General features: G+C 49.9%; 1 long non-coding RNA gene across 2 annotated transcripts in view; it reads right to left on the minus strand.

Annotated features, from left to right (window-relative positions):
- Positions 1–20,286, minus strand: part of LOC145538948 (uncharacterized) — a 170,081-nt gene that overhangs the window by 122,200 nt on the left and 27,595 nt on the right. The window contains exon 6 of one of the 2 annotated variants that reach the window (XR_014077352.1): positions 106–408. This is a non-coding gene — a long non-coding RNA (uncharacterized LOC145538948). The remainder of the gene's footprint in view (positions 1–105; positions 409–20,286) is intronic. The other variant, XR_014077355.1, reaches the window with a different exon arrangement.

Genomic DNA, 20,286 nt, shown 5'->3' on the forward strand with positions numbered 1-20,286 from the left:
AAGGGCAGGGGCCAGGTGACCCAGCTGATGGGAAGCTCAGGGGTCTGTGGGCCTCATCAAGCTGGAAGTTTTCCAACACATCACAGAAACCGCTTAAGGGCTCACCTGAGCTCACCTATGGAGGGCGGGGCCTTCCTGGTCTCTGCAGCTGGGAGCCAGGATGGCAGAGGAGCAGGCAGTCCTGCACCCAGCTCTTTCCGGCTCCCTCCTGAGAGTGAACAAACAGGTTCTCCAGGTGGCTGCCCAATGCGTGCAGGCTGGAACACACCATCCCTCCAGTGTCCTGGACAGCTGCCTTCATCGTCCAGCTCGATGTGTGATCAGAAGGTGACAAGTGTGTATGTGTCGGCAGGAGGGGCAGGGGGGTGTCGTATCCTTCATGCGTCCCCAAGCGTGACCTGGAGTAATCTGAGGCAGGAGGAAAGTCAGTCTCAGTGGAGGTGAAACCCGGCTGAGTTTCAAAGAGAAAGGAAAAGAGGACTGGAGACAAAGGCCAGAGGCTTTGTGTGGTTCTTGGGACAGAGGAGCCTGGCAGGCTGTAGTCCACGGGGTGACAAAGAGTTGGACATAACTGAGCAACTAACACTTTGGGAAGGTAACATCTGAAAGTTCATGACTTGGCCCCACCTGAGAAGGGGTCTAGACAGGTTGGACATGGCACCTGCCAGCAGTGCCCTCAATAATCATCAACAGATTTTGGAGAGAAGGCCATTTGCTGAGCTCCGTCTCCATACTTATCTATGTCAGTGGTTCCAGCTCTAGGAAAGTAGATGCCCAGGCCCTGGCCCAACCAGAATCTCTGCAGGGAGACCCCAGGAATCTGTGTTTATCCGAGGTTTCGTGGTTGATGCGGAAGCCAGGAGCCCCAGAGTCCCTGCCCACACACTCCATGGCATTGGGCTAACAAAGCCTGAGGAGTCTTTAAAAATCCCCATCAACAGGTGAATTTTATCCCTGGCCATTTACCATTAGGGCTTCCCAGGAGGCTCAAGGATAAAAGAATCCTCTTGCCAATGCAAGAGACACAGGAGACAGGGGTTTGATCCCTGGGTGGGGAAGATCACCTGGAGAAGGAAATGGCAACCCACTCCAGTATTCTTGCCTGAAGAAGTCAGTGGACAGAGGAGCCTGGTGGGCTACAGTCTACGGGGTCGCAAGTAGTCAGACAGGTCTGAGCAACTGAGCACCAGCACAGCCTTTACCATTAACATTTAACAGAGTCCTGGAGCAGAACTCAGTGACAGCCGGTTTGCCACTGCTTCCCGGCTCCTGTTCTATCACGGTTTATTGTGTGTTTATGACCTTTATGGTGTTGCACTGGCTGGCCCTGCATGCCACTGCCTCTCACACTCACAAGTGCAGGATCCCAGGCCCTGTGGAGCCAGCACCCAGCAAGCCACTCACACTTGGACACCGGGCTCAACAGGGGGCCTTTCTGAGCTTAACTGCATGCCACCCCTCATCTGGACAGCAGGCTTCTGGGGACAGGGCACGGCACAGTGCCCGGGGCCCTGCTGCATCTAGCTCTTGCTCTTTGCCCCACCTCAGGCTGCCTTCAGACATTGAAGCAGACCCACCCTCTGACGGAGCCTGAGACTCTTCTCCAAGGGACTGGTCCTAAAAGCCACTTTCACCTCTCTCCCTTCTTGAATAAGGAAGAAAGGAATGAACAGAGGTTGAAATTCCCTGTGCTCAGGCTTGCACATGTATTCTCCCATTGGTGTGTCTCAGAACACCCCATGAAAGAGGTGATATTATCAGCCCAATGATACGCTAGTTGCCCAAGGTCACCCCACTAGTAGCAGCAGAGTGCAGAGCCAGGCTCCAGCCTGCCTGGTGCCTTAACCAGAAGGCCTTGGACTTGGCATGGCAGAGGATGCTCTTGTTTTGGAAACTGAAATCTCCACAGGGTCATGTGCCACAGGGCAGGAGCCGTGCCAGGCCCACCCACCTCACTTATAAAGCTCAGGGTTGGGCAAGGCCACCCTCCCAAGGCACTCTCTCAAGAGGATGCAGTTCACACAGAGCCCACCCCTCATCAGCTCTGGGGCTCCAAGGAAGCCTGCTCACTTACTCTCCCTCCAGCCATGCCCTGGCGACCAGTGGGTCAGAACATTCTGGGGGCTTGGGTGGTAGGACATGCTGGGGTGACTAGATGGCCCACAAAAGCCCCAAGAGGGTCAGTGGAGAGTGTGGCATCAAAACCCCTATGTTCTGGGGACACTTGGGCCTGTTTTCTGGATACTCGAGGAGTGTGGGGGGAGGGGAGTACCTGGACCCTTTGTCTTAACATCCCAGCTGATCTTAGTCCCTCTCATAAGTGTTCCTTTCCCTCAAGAGTCCTGTCCACATCCTGTTCCTCTTCCTGAACCCTCAGGGGCCAAACCTGTGATGGTGCTGAGAGTGACATCTCTACTGTGGGTAACATCTGTACTTTAACAGATGCAATGTCTCGAGGTCAAGCCGTGACCTCCCATCAGTGCTGTGAGTGCCACCCCCAGAGCTGACGGTATTGTTGGTTTGCTGTGTGGGGACAGCGGTCCCCGGGGCAGGAGTAGGGTAGGGGGAGTTGATGTCACAACCTTGGGCAGCTTCACATACAACCTGGCAAGAGGGAACTGAGGGGAGCACCTCTGCTGGCTTCTTTCCTCCAAAAAGCTGTGCAGGCAGCAGGATAGGATAAAGGATGGGGCCTGGCCTGTCTCACCTAGCACAACTCTGGTCCTAATTGTTGTTCAGTCGCTCAGTTGTGTCCACTGAGGGACTGCAGCACGCCAGGCTTCCCTGTCCTTCACCATCTCCCGGAGCTTGCTCAAACTCATGCCCATTGAGTCGGTGATGTCATCCAACCATCTCATCATCTAGTCCTAATAGCCCCCCCCCACATACGCATTATACTCATGGCCCAGGGAACCCATTTCCCCACTGCCCACAGAGCAGCAACACTGCTCCCTCTCTGCCTTGTCACAGCCTGGCCATGCGTCAGGCAGGCCACAAAGAGGGGGTACCACCCAGCCATTCTCCCACCTGTGAAATGGGACACACCCACACCCGGGCGGGCTGTGCCCTGTGTGCCCCCGCAGGTGGGGAAGCTGTTTGTGAGAGATGTTGCGGGTACCCAGACCACACCTTCACGGCTGGTTTATTGTGCAGCGAGCTCTCGGCCTGGGAGCGGCTCGCAGGTGGCCTGCCCGCCCAGGGTCAGCTGACAAACTTCCTGGGGCCTTCGGTACAGTGGTCAGATGACCTGGCTGGGTTGTGTAATACATGTGCTCTGGCCTCCCTCTCCAGAGGGCTATCTGTGGCCCAGGACCCCTTCGGAAGCTAACAACACCTCGTGACCCTCAGTCCATAAACACAGTGAAGAGCCCACAGAGGCGCAGATGGCAGAGGGGCTGGATTTCGCAACAGCTTCCTCTGTGTTTCCAATTAACTGAGGAGGTGGCCGCCCACAGGGAGGGGGTGGAGCCAAGGAGATGCTGTTTTTCCCTCTATACTCCGTGTTGTTTGTGAGCACTTGGTCCTAGGAAGAAGCCACTTCTCAGGCAGGAACTGTCCCTTCTTCGAGATCTCATTTCATCCCAGCTGCCCTCCCCAACCTCAAATCTCAGTCCTCCAGGTCCCCGCCTGCCCAGACTGCCCTGGACAGGTGTCCAGAGACACTCAAGCGTTGTCCCCAAGCCCAGGAGAGATGCCCCACTGCTGGGCCGGCCTCTCAGATGTGCCACCGGATCTGAGAGCCTGTGCGGGGTGAGCAGCCTCAGACTCAGCCCAAGGAAATGGTAAACAGGATCACAACAGGGAGAGATCCCTCCAGGACTGTGGGTCGTTACACGGTGTGCAGCCAGCAAGAGCGGACAGAGCCTGCTTGCCATGCAGTCGAGCCAGGAGAGACAGAGGGACCAGGAGCAGCTGCAACCTCCCTTTGCTCAAGCAAGAGAACTACTCCAGAAAGTAGTAATGCTGACTCTGTGCCGTGTACATGTCCAGGAGGTGGCCGGTGCTCTGTGCTTGAAGGTTTACACATGACTGCTCTGCTCGCTGCAGGGCTGTGTCCCTCACCTGTCCACTGTGGCATGTTCCCAGTCCTTGATCCGATTTTTTAATCTACAGAATGCCACGTGCAAAGCCGTCTAGGCACCAAAGATGAGAGGTTTCAGTGGCCTCACCACAGCTGCAGCTGCTTGCAAACTACAAAATGCAAGCAGGATCTTTCCTCAACAGCCAGGAGGCCAGGACACGCTGTGCTGGAGACTATTTGGGCCCTGAGAACCAGCCTTCCACATGCAACCACCTCGGTGCCTGAGCCAGGCACAGGGTCTCACTAAAGGAGAAAAGTATAACCTTTGAGGGGCTTCCTCGGTGGCTCAGCGGTAAAGAATCTGCCTGCAATGCAGGAGACGCAGAAGACTCGGTTTCGATCCCTGGATGGGGAAGATCCCCTGGAAGAGGGCATGGAAAACTACTCCAGCATTCTTGCCTCCTCCTCAAGAGGAGCCTGGCCACCATAGGCTCACAAAGAGTTGAACACGACTGAAGCAACTAAGCATGCACGCATGCATAACATTTTAGACATTTCCCTTAGAACACATTTTGCTTAAATATGTACTTCAAACCCAAGTATACTAAACGCTTTTGAACTCCGTGGGAGAAGGCAGGGGTGGGATGATCTGAGAGAATAGCACTGAAACATGTATATTATCATATGTGAAATGGATCGCCAGTCCAGGTTCAATGCATGAGGCAGGGTGCTCAGGGCTGGTGCACTGGGATGACCCTGAGGGAGGGGATGGGGAGGGAGGTGGGAGGGGGGTTCAGGATGGGGAACACATGTACCCCCATGGCTGATTCATGTGAATGTATGGCAAAAACCACCACAATACTGTAAAGTAATTAGTCTCCAATTAAAATAAATAAATTAAAAATAAATAAATGCTCTACCCTAAACGTGGCAGGAAGCTGTAAAAGGCAATGCAGGGAGAGGCTGTCTCCTGCTCTGCCACTTCCTCCTGGGCTGAATTCCTAATACTTGAAGGTTCCTGTCCGCAGAAACTACAATAGTACCTCTCTGCCAGGTGGGGGTGGGGCTTAAACTCCATCAAAAAAGAAACTGTCTTTATAAAGAAGACAAGACTGTGCAGATACACAATGCAACCTCATCAATTTTCCTTTGGGGGGGCGGGGGGTATAATTCCATTAAAGAGTAACCCCAGTGTGGGACTTTCCTGGTGGTCCAGCGGCTGAGACTCCATGCTCCCAGTGCAGGGGGCCCGGGTTGGAGCCCTGGTCAGGGAGCTAGATCCCTTGTGCTTCAACTAAGAGTTCGATTGCCGCAACTAAGACCCCATGCAGCCAAATAAATAAAAATAGATATTGGGGGAAAAAAAGAACCCTAACATGGTTTGTCTAAAGTCCAGGAGATGTATAAGGAGTTAAGGGAGCCTCACAGGTGTCTTTGTGGAGGAAAATGTCATTGACAGAGGAACTCAGGTGGTTTGAAAGAGGGGCAGCTGATGGGAGTCAGTGAGGGCATCACACCCACAGGACGACAGGACGAAGACCTCAGCCGGTGGCCTGCTGGGATCCCTCAGGAAGGAGAGGATGGCAGCCCAGAGAGGGGCTCCTATCCTCAGGAGGAGGCTACGCACATGGGGTGACAGGCCAGCATTGGGGATCCCTGTATAGGCACACAGCTCCCCTCTCCTGCACCCAGCCTGTGGGCAACCACAGCTCACAACAAGCCCCGCCCAAGGTCTGGGCCAAGGTCAGGGAAACCATGTTACAAAGGCCAAACCTTCTCCACAGCATTTTCATGGAGCTGGACTAAATTCCACATGGGCACAGGGCCAGGGGTCTGAGGAACCTCGAGGGTGAGCAGGGGGGCTTTGATAAGTGTCAGATATTTGGAAAAGCAGAGACAGACGTTCTAAGATAGGGAACAAAAGACTAAGATGCCATAGTCCAAAGGAGGGAGACTCACATGGACGCAGCAAGTCCAGCTAATGTGGCTTCAGGGATCAAGTGGCCTTGGCACAGAGCACTCACAGGAGAAGGTGACCCTCCAGGTGGACCAGCCCCTGGGCTGGCTCCAAGGCACAGTGTCAGTCCATTCAATTCATTTTCTTCCAAGAAGGACACCTTCAACTATTCTAGAAGTGGTTCCACATCTGCTCCTCTACACAGAATCCTTCCTGCTCCTCAGGTTCTTAATTAGAACCACTGGCTGTGGGACCCGGCTCCTTCCCTGTGCCTCTGGACATGGGCTGACCGGGTCGCCAGATGTCAATATCCGTAGTTCAGGGAGAGGCTTGGTGCTAATCCTGGGGAAGTCCAGTCCGAGGTCATTGTGGCCTGTGCAGCATGGGGCGGCTGCCGCTGGGCTGGAGAACACACAGGCAGGGTGTCTGCGGATGGTGGTCCCCCCAGACACACAAGGCTCATGCTGCTGCAGTAGGAGGTGCAGGGCACAAAGTCCATTCTCTCTTTCTTGAGAATGTCCTTGGCAGAATGTCCCAGGTATCCCTATCTTCCAAGTTTTTTCCCAGCCTGCATCCACCAACATCTCAGCACCACCGGGATGGCAGGAGGGAGGTGGTGGCAAGGAGGGTGGTGGGCTGAGTCTTACAGCTTCTACCTCCTCTCTTGGAATCTTCTTACTCTGGAAGAGTCCATGGAGGAAGTCCAAGGACCCTGCAGGAACCACATGTGGGCGCTTTGGTCAACACCACCACCCAGACCCTGAACATCTGAGCAATGTGGTCTTGGAGGCCCTGGACCAACTCACCCACCAGAAGGGTATCACCTACCTCTATCAGCTCTGGGGAGAGCATGGGACTCGACAAGCCCTACCCTGCCCCCACTCCTGACCCACACAATCAGGACATACAATAAAAAGATTGCTGTATTGAATTTCCAAATGCAGGGTTTTGGGTATGTGGCAATAGATCGACGGGACAGAAACCTCTGTCCCACTTTCAATCATCTCCACAAACGTGACCCCGTCTACCCGCAGCACCAGGCATAGTCATGGAGGTGGCCGCGACACAGTCCATGTGTAAGGCCAGTGCTCACAGGGCAGCATCCAGGGACACGTGTCCTTGTGAAAGCAAAGCTACCTGCTGCAATGACAAGTCAGGTGTACAGATGCACATTTTACACACCTGCCTGCAACCCAGACTCCAGTCAGGCCAATCTGCTTGCCCAAAAAGGCATTATTAATAAAGACAGAAATGCAACTAACTGCAGACATCTACAGAGGCCTTAACAGGCCCCAGGTGCTGCTTCCAGTTTGCCTGTGGAGAGCCATTTTCCACTCCAGCAGAACACTCTGTCTTCATTATTGTACATTATTGTTGTTCAGTCGCTAAGTCATGTCTGACTCTTTGCAACCCCATAGACTGCAGCACGCCAGGCCTCCCTGTCCCTCACTATCTCCTAGAGTTCATAAAATTTTGACATGTTCTTTTATTATGAAAATATGATCAAGCTAATTATTTTTAAATGTCCTTATGGGTCAGGCACCTGTTGGAAACACAGGACAGTGCAAAGGGCTGAGGAGAGAGGGGCTGAGGAGGTGGCCCGCATGGAGCAGACCTGGTGAGAAGCCAACAGGGAGCAGCAATGTGCAGACCCCCTCACTGCAGGAACGGCCAGGGGCGGGGGGCAGGGGGACTGGAGGACAGAGCATAAGGAACTGGGGGTACGGAGGGGATGGGGAGAGAAACAGGCCACTGCTAAACCCCAAAGGAGCAAGGAGAGCATGGGGAAGATGCATTTCTGGCCCCTGTCTCCTCTCAGTTCGTACAGTGTAGGGGTGACCAATTGCACACTGTGGGGATGACCAAAACCTCACCAGCCTCAGCCTTGGTCCTGATGGTGTGAGATTCTTTCTAACAAGCAGAAATGCCCCAAAGGTGACAAAGCAGATTCAAAGGATCCAGAGAGTGACACTGAGCAGTCTTAGAGAGGTTCTCGTGGAGAGGAACAGATGAGCCGGCCCTCGCCCGGCTCAGATTTACTAACCAGCGATCTGGACAAATGCTTGGCCACCCTGAACCTCGGTGTCTTCATCTGGAAAACAGGCCCAGGTGCCAGTGTGGAAATGGCACCAGCGCACGTGCTATGATCCAAGCATGGCTCTGCCGTCAGGGAAATGCAGGGCTGCATGGAGGTGCATGAGCTCCTCACAGCCAAACTCATCAGCACCTGTAATGTCAGTCTCGTACTCGATCCCCGAGAGGGAACCCCTGAATGCAGCTAGCCCAAATGGGGCATGTGTTCCTCCCTCTCCTACAGGGCAGGCCTGAACACACATCACCCATCCAGCACTCACCTTCTCTGGGTTCCACCTCCTCACCTGTGAAACAAGAGAGGTGAACCAGGAGCCCCTACAATGCTCCCCACGGTCCTGACTGGGACTGTCATTGTGAACATGGACCAGTGTTTATACTAGAGCCACGAATGACTGACTCACAGCATGTCTAACTGACCCAGCCACACAGGTGGTCTTGAACATTCATCCGGATGGCAGCTCTCTGCAGGTGTTGAGAAGGATTCTGAGGTTGTCTTCAGACACAACCGTGACTATTCAGTGGCGTCTGCCAAGGAGGAAGGAGGAAGTGGTGGCATCTGTGTGTTGGCACCTTACTGTCCCAGGTTTATAGAAAGTCAGGGGTGGAGCCAGGCTTGCAGACAGACTGACAGACAGAGATGTTGTAGAAAAAGTTCCCACCAAGGGAAGCAGTGCCTCCACTGTGGCGCTGGCCAGTATCTGAGCCCGAAACACAGCTGGACCTCTTAGTTCCTCTGTGCTGAGAGGACAAAAGACCACAGTGACCCTGCCTGCTGCAGACGTGTGCTTCTAACCAGGCCAGGGCATCTGCTTCGGCCAAGCGGCCAGACACCCCCGTCACTCCCTACACTCAGAGGACCAGGAAATTAAAACCTCATGCTGCAGGCGAAGGAGCACAGCACCGTGTTTATTCCAAGACTTAGGGAGAGCACCCGAACAGAGCATATGTGTCCAAGCCAGCCCTGAGACCTGGGGCTACTAACCGTCCCTGTGAGGGGTGCTGGGCAGCCCAGTCATGGCACGGCACTTCCTTTTTCAGGGTTGCACAAAACTTCAGGACTTGGAAGAATAAAATGCATTCTTTTCCTAAGAATCTGCGTGCAGTTCGGGCAGGGCACCCAGCCATGGAGCTTCCTGGTTGAATCCTTCAGCTGAACTGATAAGGGCTGGGCCGGGGCGGCCTGACCTCCAGCTGCAGCCCGACTCCCAGTAGGCAGGCTGGCCACTGGCTGGAGGCCCCGGCTGATGGCACCACCTAAGGCAACCCACCTCGCTTATGCTAGGCTCTTATCTGTTCCACTGCCAGCAGATCACCTGTCCTCCTTACCTCCCAGGGACGGTGCATGCTACAGCCGTGCTCTCATCAAGACCCTGACCATGTGAGGCTCCAGCACCAGAGCCTGGGGACCAAAGGATTGGGGCTCCAGCTTCATTAATGAGAGACAGGGAACGGATGTCACAGAAGAAAAGGACCAGGCGTGGTGACGCAGACAGAGAGGAAGGCTCAGGGAGTGAAGCAAGGGAATGGATTCAGACCGGTTTCTCAGGGAAACATGAGTTTTGTCAGACAGACTACAGGAGGGGGTTTGAGACAGAAGGAAGGGCCCTGCATAAAAGCCCAGAGGTGTGAAAGTTCAGACAGAGGAAGCAGGGACCTCTCTGGGTTCAGAAGGGAGAGGGAGGGATAAAAGCTGGAAATTTGCACCCAGTAAGGGCAGGGTCCACAGGACTTGTAGTGACAGTATATGAAAGAGAAGCATAAGTGACCCTGGGGTCTCTCAAGGACACAGAAGAGACAGGTGTTGGGGAGGGAAGGTATGTGGGCAGCAGGTAGGAGGAGAAAGGGTGGAGGGGGGCCCCCAGTGCCCTAGGGGGAGGGAGTCACAAGCCAGGTGGAGAGAGGGTGGGGACCAGGCCAAGGAGCCAGGAGAGGACTCCGGGGTGGGGCAGCCAGGGAAGAAGGAGGGAAATTTGCTAGAGCCTAAAACACTGTAAGGAAGAAGTAGGAATGCAGCCAGATACCCGGCGGGGGAAGTGAGATGAGACTGAAAATGTCCCTTGGATGGGAAGCCAGGTGTTCTCACCATCAGTAAGCTGAGCAGGATGGAAACATTCTCAGCTAAAACCCAAGTTTTTCACAATACACATAAAAACAAATGCCAGTTGGATTAAGCATGCTTTTAAAATATGAGTTTAATAGAACATGCAGGAGGAGATATTTATAAGCTTGTCACAAGGAAGACCTTCCTAAACAAAACATGAAACAGATTGTAAATAGTAACACTGAGGGAGGATGATGCAATTGGAAAGTGGGTGAATTAGGACTTTCTCTTTAATGTTTTCTGCATTCTATTTATTATTTTAAAAGAAGAAACAGGATCAAAAGGTAGTTGAGAAAATGGAATGCATGGGGGGTGTTTAGGGGGAAAAAGAGGAGGCAGAACGAGTCCATGGATCCAGGATATCAAAACCACCTGTGTATTCAGTTATCCCCCACTTTGCGAAAGTTCACCTTGCACCACTTTGCTTTTATGAAAGACCTATGTTAGTTCCTGTTTTTGCTAACCAAAAGAAATCTGAAGGGGATTTTCACTTTTATGAAAAAAGGCAAAAAATGAATATAGTACTCGACGTTTGTTTTGCAGTGGCCATTACAGAAGCACAGCTCACCCCAAGCAGCGATGGTGGCACCACCAAGCTTCTTCCCAGAAAGCACACTCAGCATCTCAGCATCAAGTCTCCAGAGCTTTGAACCATGTCCATGAGTATATGTGGTTTATCTCAGTTGATTTTGTGCAACTGTTAGCAAAATGTGTGCTAATGTAACTGCTTCCTCACTCTACACCACTTCAGCTGATGGTTTCATAGGAACACTCTACTTTCAGAAACTGGGGGAAATCCACACTGTGTTCTCAAGCTTGACCAAAGGAAAGCAGAGATGAGAGATACCCTGAAGGGCAAGATATGTCAAGGAGATAAGAGTAAACTCTGGATAAATACTGCATCAAATGTAGCTCTATTGTTCCTTCCTGAAAGATTCCACATAAATCTAAACCAAGGAAATAAGGGTGTTTTTACATACAAGGCAATCAAGTTTCCTAGCAGTGAATTAACTACTTGAGCTATGCACCTGCCTGATAGTTTGGCTGGGTATAAGATTCCAGGATGCAGGTCCCCTCTCCTCCCAATGTGGAGGGCATCACTCCACCGACCCTCAGTGCTGCTCTGAAGAAGCTGATGGTATGCTCATGGCAAATCCTTTGCATATGACATATTTCTCTTTGTCTGGAAGCTTTTAGTATCTTCTCCTTATCCCTGGCATCCTGAGTTATGTGATAATGTGCATTGATATGGGTCTTTGTTTTGCTAAGCACTTGGTGGCTCTTTCAGCATGAAAACTCCTATCCTTCCATTTTGGTTACTGTTTGATAATTTCCTCTGCTGTTTTCTTTGTATGAAGCTCCTATTTGTCAGATATTGTACCTCTTTCATTAAGTCTATAATTTTTCTCTTGTGACTATCTTTGTCTTTCTCTTCTACTTTCTGAAAGATTTCCTTAACATTATTTTCCAAAATTCTACTGACTTTTTATTTACCTCTGCTACATAATTTTAATTTCTAAGAACTCTTTCACATATTCTAAATGTCTAATGCCACATTATTGTTTCATGGATATGTCTTTATTTTCTGAATTTTCTCTCTTTCTTTAAGTTTCTTCTTTCTGTCCTTTATTGTTACTGTTTATCTCCATTATGCCTGATAAAAGCCTTCCTCAAATGCTCAGGTGCCTGGAGTCATCAATCCCACGTTTAAGGCCCTAGCTGGCTGTTTGGAAGTTCAGTGTGGCTGAGTGGAGCTTGCCACCTGGTCGTTTCACTGTAAGTTTATCAGGCTGGTGCTGGACTATTTCACTGAACTACCCACTGGTGTCAATCCTGCAGGCATTTTCTTTTTGACTTCTTGGTCTCACCACAGAAGAATCCTTCAACATTCTGCCTACAGGCTGGCAGCATACCAAATTTGAATGGGGAAAGAGGTCTGAGTGAGAGGGGGCTTGACTATGTGGAAAGCAAGTTTTTAAATTTTTACTTGATTCATCTGTTTTCAGTCTGGGTTCTCTGTTCTCAGCTCTCATTGAGGTTTCCAAGATCAAAGCCTTCCTGAGTCCATCTTTCCAAGGAGCAACCCTCCTGCATTCTGCAGGTGGCTGTACCCTCACTCTGAGCTTCAAAGTATCCAGTGCTTCTGATCCTAAGTTCCCTGGGGTTCTGCCTGGCTCCAAAGATCTGTGATACCCTCACATTCAGAGGCAAGTCTCTGTGGACACTTCTTTCCAACTAGACAGGCTCAGGAATGCTTCAACAAAAGATCATGGCTGAAGCGAGGCTGTGTGACTCCTAAAGCTATGTCACAGAGGCCAAGCAGCTTCCACCTGGCTGTCCTGGGATCCTCCTCTGAAAACTCAGCCACCATGTTGTGAGGAAGCCCAAGCCACATGAAGGGCCACATGAGGTGCTCTGGTCCACCAGCCTTTGAGTCTCCCCAGCTAAGACTCTAGGCACAGAGGAGCAGAGATAAGCCAGTCCCACTCTGCCCTGCCTGAACTTCTGAGCACTGAATGCAGAAGGATGTTATGTGCCTATCACTATGGGTTGGCTTGTTGTGTACCAGCCATAACCAGGACAGTCTTAAATTTTCTTTTTATTATCCCATCACCCATCTCCCACACACAACACACACACACATAGACAGTGAATTTGCTGGTATGTAGTGTATAGTTGATTTACTCCACTAAGCCGCACACTTCCCATTTTCCAAAATTTTGTTGACACGTCTAATCCGCTGTGGTCCACAACCTTCTCAATTTATACCTTTCTATATTTATCTACTATAATTTTATGATGGTTCAGAGGGAACAAAGGAAAACACATGATTAAGCCACCAATTTCAACAGAGATTGTGGCAGAACTTTCAATGCTTCTGGATAACTAAGGTGAAAAATTGAAACCGTTAGTCACTCAGTCGTGTCCAACTCTTTGCAACCCCATGGATTATAGCCTGCCAGGCTCCTTTATCCATGGAATTCTCCAGGCAGAAATACTGGAGTGGGTTACCATTTCCTCCTGCAGAGGATTTTCCTGACCCAGGGATCGAACCCAAGTCTCTTATATTACAGGCAGATTCTTTACTGCCTGAGCCAGGGAAGCCTGAACCCAGAGCCTAATTGAAATGCTCCAAATTTAAATCATCTCGGGTAAACTGACGTCAAACTTTGTGAAATAGGTGCATCCCAGAATTTTGTCAGCTTCTGGAAACACTGCTGTGTCTGTGATAGACATTCTGAGTCCAGAGGCACCTCACCCATGTTGCCTTGTATACATATGTTATCAGAACAGAGAGCTCGGGAATGCAGAGGTGAGAGCAGGTCAGCTGCAGCCATTAGGCATACTGTGCGCTTCCCAGGAATGATGAAACTGACTCAGGGGAGTTCAGTATGAACCCAAGCTAAGAGTTGTTTGGCCTCAGATTGAAGAAATACTTAGACCTGTGTAAGAGAGATAGCACATTAACAGTGGGTTTCAGTATCTTAAATGGTACCCAGTGCAAAGAATTGCTACCACACCCTGAATGACTGACTGCCTCAGCCTTTGAGAGTCTTAGGGGAAGCAAGAGAATAAAGAAAGAGCCCCAGCCAAGAACTCAAAGCCCCGGGCTCTAAATTACTATGGCCACCTGCATGCTGTGTGCCGTCTCTGGAGTGAATTGCCCTCTCTGGGCCTCCCTCATATCAAATGAAGGGTAAGCCAGAGCTTGTCAACCTGGGGAGGAGCTGCCCCACTCCCAGCTGCCTAGGCATATGTTGAGCCATGGGCTTGTCTCAGCGACCGATGGCTACTCGGAGTCATTGCTGAGTCAGAGCTACTAGCTGTCCTAAAAAACGCTGCCTGGACCTCCAAGACAATTCTGTGCTTCTAGGAACACACACCATGGGCCGTTTAAGCCTGGGTAGGTGGCCCTTCTCCACCTCAGAACTCAGTTCTGTTATGTGATCAGAACAGAATGAGGGAATGAATGGGTGACCCTAAGGAAACTTGTTGGGGACCTCTAAGAACCCCCAACACATTATTACGAACATTTCTAATAGAAAAGTTGAAAGAATCGCTTAGTGAACCCCACCTCCTAGACGTCACTGTGAACATTCGCTGTTCTTGTTTCCTGTCAATTCCATCCATTACTCCAGCATAATTTTTGCTCACTTCAAGGTAGGTGACAGATATCTGTGTATTTCACCCCAAGCATACCAGCACATGTACTGTTTACTCAGCTCAGTGTTTCGTATGATTTGGGGGGTTTTGGTGAAGCGTGCACAGAGTATCAGGAAGATGACTTGGGTACCAACAGGCAGTCTGCTCATCCCTTTCTGGCACAGTAAGCAGGTGAGCTCCTGTTCTCTGCAATAACCATGGAACCCCCGGAGGTGATGCTGAGGAGAATTCAACAGCCGCATGGTCTGAGGTAGGAAAGATGCCAAGCACTCAACTTCGGGTGCCTGGCTTGATTCTGCCCAAGGTCACCTGAATCAGGAGAACCCCAGCATCCCCCCAGGCCTGTCTCTTCATCTTTAAGACAGAGGTGATGATGTCTGCCGGCTCTGGTGGAGCAGTCGTGGGCAGCCAAGACCCTTGGAGCCAGCACATGAAATAGAGCTTTAGCCTGTGCAGTGTCATAAAAATGGCAAATACTGAGACAGGAAACTGGCTTGTTAACTGGCCGAAGAATGACTCTCAGATGGCCTGGATGGGGCCCAATGCCAACCCCAAGCCAGTTCCCAAGGCTGCCAGCAGTCGTGATCTGACTGGCAGTCTGATTGGCATGGGCTGGGAGAAGGGGTGGTTGAAGGCAGAAGTTTCTTCTCCAGAGCAAGAGCTGCCTCCTGAATGGACTCTCATTGAGTGGCACTGGCCCTGCTGACGGCTGACATCCTGTAACTCCATCACAGCTCTGGGCTATCACCAGGGAGTCTGGGATTCCCCCTGTGGAAACAGACAAGGACCTGAGGGCTGTTGTGGTGGGTGGTGGGGCAGATTGCTTTTCAAAGGAATGTTCCCAACTCCTTGCTACAAATCCTGTGACCTCACCACAAGCCAGATGTCTGAGTCCTGTCCCCCAGGGTTCCCAGTAGATCTCAGCTCAGACTGCTCTCCTGCAGCCATGCACAAAGCCAGGCTGTGCTGAGTCACCCTGAAACGGCCAGTGGGGGTTCCTGGCCTTACACAGACCTGTAACCCTCAGCCAAAGCCTCCCGGAGCGGCCTCAGCCAATAGGCGTGGAGTGGGGGGAGGGATACAGCAGCTGACCCATGCTGGGATGGCCTGAGGCATCCTCCAGCATCCAGCCCTGGTGCCCAAAACAGCACTGGGAGCTCAGTTTGCAATACGACACACTTTCATGGCCTCACTTCCCCTCCCTGTCTCCTTGCTCCTTTCCCTGAACAGGACTGTCTTCAGTCAACTCCCAAATAAAGCATTTGCATCAATTTCTTCCCTGCATCCCTCTTCCAGGAGGCCTCACCCTAGACACCCTTAATTTTGCTGTGAACTTAAAACTTATCTGAAAAGAAATATAGTCATATGACATCCATTATATGAGGACTCTAAAAAGAAATGATACAAATGAACTTATTTAAAAAAAAAAAAACAGATACAGACTCATAGACTTAGAGAACAAACTTATGGTTACTGGCAGGAAGGGATAGTTAGGGAGTTTGGGATGGACATGTACGCACTTCTGTATTTAAAGTGGATAATGAACAAGGACCGTACAGCACAGGGAACTCTGCTCAATGTTACGTGGCAGACTGGATGGGAGGGGAGTTTGGGGGAGAATGGATATATGTATATGTATGGCTGAATCCCTTTATTGTCCACCTGGAACTATCACAATATTGTTAATCGGCTATCCTCCAACATAAAAAAAAAGTTAAAAAAAGAAATATAACTTTAATTAAAAAAAAAAAGAAGATACAGAGCTGGAGGCTGGGACAGACAGTGGAAGTGAGCATCTTCCTTTTTCTCAGAGGACAGAGGAGCCCCACCCCAGCTGCCTCCTGTCGGCTCACAGCCTGAAACAACAGAATCAACTCTGAACTCGTGTCACAAACAAGGAGCCACAGGTAAGTCCTCAGCAAGAGGCATGTGCCACAGCCACCCCAGCCACCGCCCCACTGTGGGGCTAAGGGTGTGCAGATGGCCTGGCTATGCTTCCTACAAACACATAAACCAAGGAATGGATGTTCACAATTCCTGGGACAAGGACACCAACTGAGCCTTGCAGGGGCAGCCTCATTCCTCCCTTCAGCATTCTCCTCCTTCCCTCACCTAACAACTGCCCCACCCTCAAGCCTCTGACAATGAACCTCAGCCCTCCCGGGATGGGGCTTCACCGTGAGCAGCTGGGATCCCTGGCTCTGAGCCTCAGCTTCCATAAGGAGCAGACGGTGAGCAGCTGTAAGATGTTTGGAGGAGGGTTGCCCTTGAGAAGGGTCACACTAGTGTTTACTATCATCCTTGTTGTCCTGGCCTCAGGTCTTATACCCAGCAAGAAGGCACACTACCTGGATCCTGGATATTCCTTACTATTTCTTAAGGCCACCCCATGTTAAAATAGCAGCCATGATCTGGACGCTGAGGGTCAGAATTCAGGCAGGGCACAGCAAGGATGCTGACTCTGTCCCCCAGCGTCTGCATCCCCATCTGGGCTCACCTAAACAGCTGGGGGCTGGAGCCCACTGAGGCTGGATTCTAGGATGGGGTGACTCCAAGCTGGGATCCACGGGGGCTGGTAACCCTGAGAACCCTCTCCACGTGGGGTGGGCTTCCTGCTTGGGAAGAAACTTAGAGAGCAAGTGTCCCAAAAGGGTGAGGCAAAGTTGTCAGGCTTCCAAGGTCCCCTACTTTCCCTCCCACCTTACTCAGCTATTAGGTGGAGCACTCACAACCCCACCCAGAATTGAGGGAGGGGACAGAGACCCCCCCCACCTCTCACTTGGCAGGGTGCCAGAGAATCGGGGATCTCTGAACCCACAATGCACACGGTTGCCCGTCCCTTCACTTCAGGCCCTCTGTTCCTTCTCATCGTGGCCTCGGCTATAAGGTTTGCATTTATACTCAGATTAACTGAGGTTTTATGACTCCCCAGTCTTGGGAGGGGGAGACTTGGGGCAACGCAACCTTCTTGACATCATCACCACTACCCCTGTCTCTCAAAGCCTGAGAAAAACAAGTCTGTCTGCTGGAAAGAGGGAAGCATTTCTCCATAGCCTGCTCATCCTCATTAACACAGTCATGACTCCGAAAGGAATTCGTCTCCCACAGGAGGAGTTAGCAAACAGGGTCATAAACTTGGAATCCACCAGCCCACCACAGGTCAGAGGATTTTGAAGAAACCCTTAACTCCTGTGAGCCACATTAAAATCTAATCTCTGCAACAGTCAGCCTTGAAATGTGACTTGCCATGGCTGGGACCCTGCTCTGCTCTTTGCAGACGCAAACATTCTTGGCACAGTGCTTGTGTCATATAGACTTTAAATCAAACATTGTGCACAGAAGAGATAGAGGATATGCCCAAGATCATTCCCGCAGCTCAAAATAAAGTTACACAAAAGCATTTGGATTCTCTCTGTAGGAGGTTTCAGCCCCGTGTATCAAAAATTCTCCCAATCTACAGATGAAAAATTGGGCTTTTCTAGTCACTAATTCCAGTAAAATTTGTGTGAGGGTAGATCAGGACAAACATACTGACCATAGCACATAGCCAGGCCTGCAATTAAGCAAATTGCATGTGGAATAGTTGTACCTCAAAATGTCTCCATTTAAAAGCTTCCCTTTGAACCCTCCTACACTGTTGGTGGGAATGTAAATTGGTGCAGACACTATGGAAAACAGTATGGAGGTTCCTCAGAAAACTAAAAATGGAATTACCATACAATCCAGCAATACCACTCCTGGACATATACCCAGACAAAACTATAAATTAAAAAAGATGCATACACCGTTATGTTTATAGCAGCACCATTCACAATAGTCAAGTCAGGGAAACAACCTAAATGTCCATGGACAGATGAATGGATAAAGAAGATGTGGTTCATATGAAATGGAATCAGTTCAGTTCAGTCACTCAATTGTGTCCAAATCTTTGCGACCCCATGGACTGCAGCACACCAGGCTTCCTTGTCCATCACCAACTCCCAGAGCCTACTCAAACTCATGTCCATCATGTTGGTGATGCCATCTAACCGTCTCATACTCTGTCGTCCCCTTCTTCTCCTGCCCTCAATCTTTCCCAGCATCAGGGTCTTTTCAAATGAGTCAGCTCTTCGCATCAGGTGGCCAAAGTATTGGAGTTTCAGCTTCAACATCAGTCCTTCCAATGAATATTCAGGACTGATTTCCTTTAGGATTGACGGGTTAGATCTCCCTGCATCCCAAGGGACTCTCAATAGTTTTCTCCAACACCACAGTTCAAAAGCATCAATTCTTCGGTGCTCAGCTTTCTTTATAGCCCAACTCTCACATCCACATATGACTACTGGAAAAACGATAGCTTTGACTAGATGGACCTTTGCTGGCAAAGTAATGTCTCTGCTTTTTAATATGCTGTCTAGGTTGGTCATAACTTTCCTTCCAAGGAGTAAATGTCTTTTAATTTCATGGTCGAAGTCACCATCTGCAGTGATTTTGGAGCCCCAAAAGATAAAGTTTTCCACTGTTCTCACTGAAATGGTATGGACCTAACAGAAGCAGAAGATATTGTCACTCACCTAGAGCCAGACATCCTGGAACGCAGTCAACTGGGCCTTAGGAAGCATCACTACAAACAAAGCTAGTGGAGGTGATGGAATTCCAGTTGAGCTGTTTCAAACCCTGAAAGATGATGCTGTGAAAGTGCTGCACTCAATATGCCAGCAAATTTGGAAAACTCAGCAGTGGCCACAGGACTGGAAAAGGGCAGTTATCATTCCAATCCCAAAGAAAGGCAATGCCAAAGAATCCTCGAACTACCGCACAATTGCACTCATCACAAGCTAGCAAAGTAATGCTCAAAATTCTCCAAGCCAGGCTTCAACAGTATGTGAGCTATGAACTTCCAAATGTTCAAGCTGGATTTAGAAAAGGCACAGGAATCAGAGATCAAACTGCCAACATCTTCTGGATCATCGAAAAAGGAAGAGAGTTCCAGAAAAACACCTACTTTTGCTTTATTGACTACACCAAAGACTTTGACTATGTGGATCACAACAAGCTGTGGAAAACTCTTCAAGAGATGGGAATACCAGACTCCTTGACCTGCCTCCTGAGAAATCTGTATGCATTCAGGTCAAGAAGCAACAGTTAGAACTGGACACGGAACAACAGACTGGTTCCAAATCCAGAAAGGAGTACGTTGAGGCTGTATACTGTCACCCTGCTTACTTAACTTAAGTGCAGAGTACATCATGCAAAATGCCAGGCTGGATGCGAAATGCCAGGCTGGATGCGAAATGCCAAGCACAAGCTGGAATCAAGATTGCCGGGAGAAATATCAATAACCTCAGATATGCAGATGACACCACCCTTAGGGCAGAAAGTGAAGAGCTAAAGAGACTCTTGATGAAAGTGAAAGAGGAGAGTGAAAAATTTGGCTTAAAACTCAACATTCAGAAAACTCTGATCATGGCATCTGGTCCCATCACTTCATGGCAAATAGATGGGGAAACAATGGAAACAATAGTGAAATGGAATACTACTCAGCAATAAAAAAAGAATGAAATAATTCCATTTGTAACAACATGAATGCAACTAGAGATTATCATCTAAGTGAAGTAAGTCAAAAAGAGAAAAACAGAAATCATATGATTTCACTTGCATGTGAAATCAACGACTGTTTATGAATGTTAGCTCTATTGTACTGGAGCTGACTATGGTTGATGCTTGTGGGCAAACTGATTCTAAACGGGCTTTTGAGGCCTGTAGGTGAGGTACCTAGAATGACATTTTTACACACAGGAAAAAAAAGGGACAATTTAGAACCTTTATGGATAAGTAGGTAAGCACATCCAGAAAATATTCCATAATACACTTGTTCTCACTTCAAGCTTGCAAGTGTCATGCTAATACAGAAACTCGTCTGACTTTAGTCCTTTCCAAGAAAGTCTTGATTTTTGTCTACACTTCCAG

This window comes from Giraffa tippelskirchi, chromosome 1, assembly GCF_054371585.1.
Source record: "Giraffa tippelskirchi isolate mGirTip1 chromosome 1, T2T-mGirTip1v1.2.pri, whole genome shotgun sequence".
NCBI lineage: Eukaryota > Metazoa > Chordata > Mammalia > Artiodactyla > Giraffidae > Giraffa > Giraffa tippelskirchi.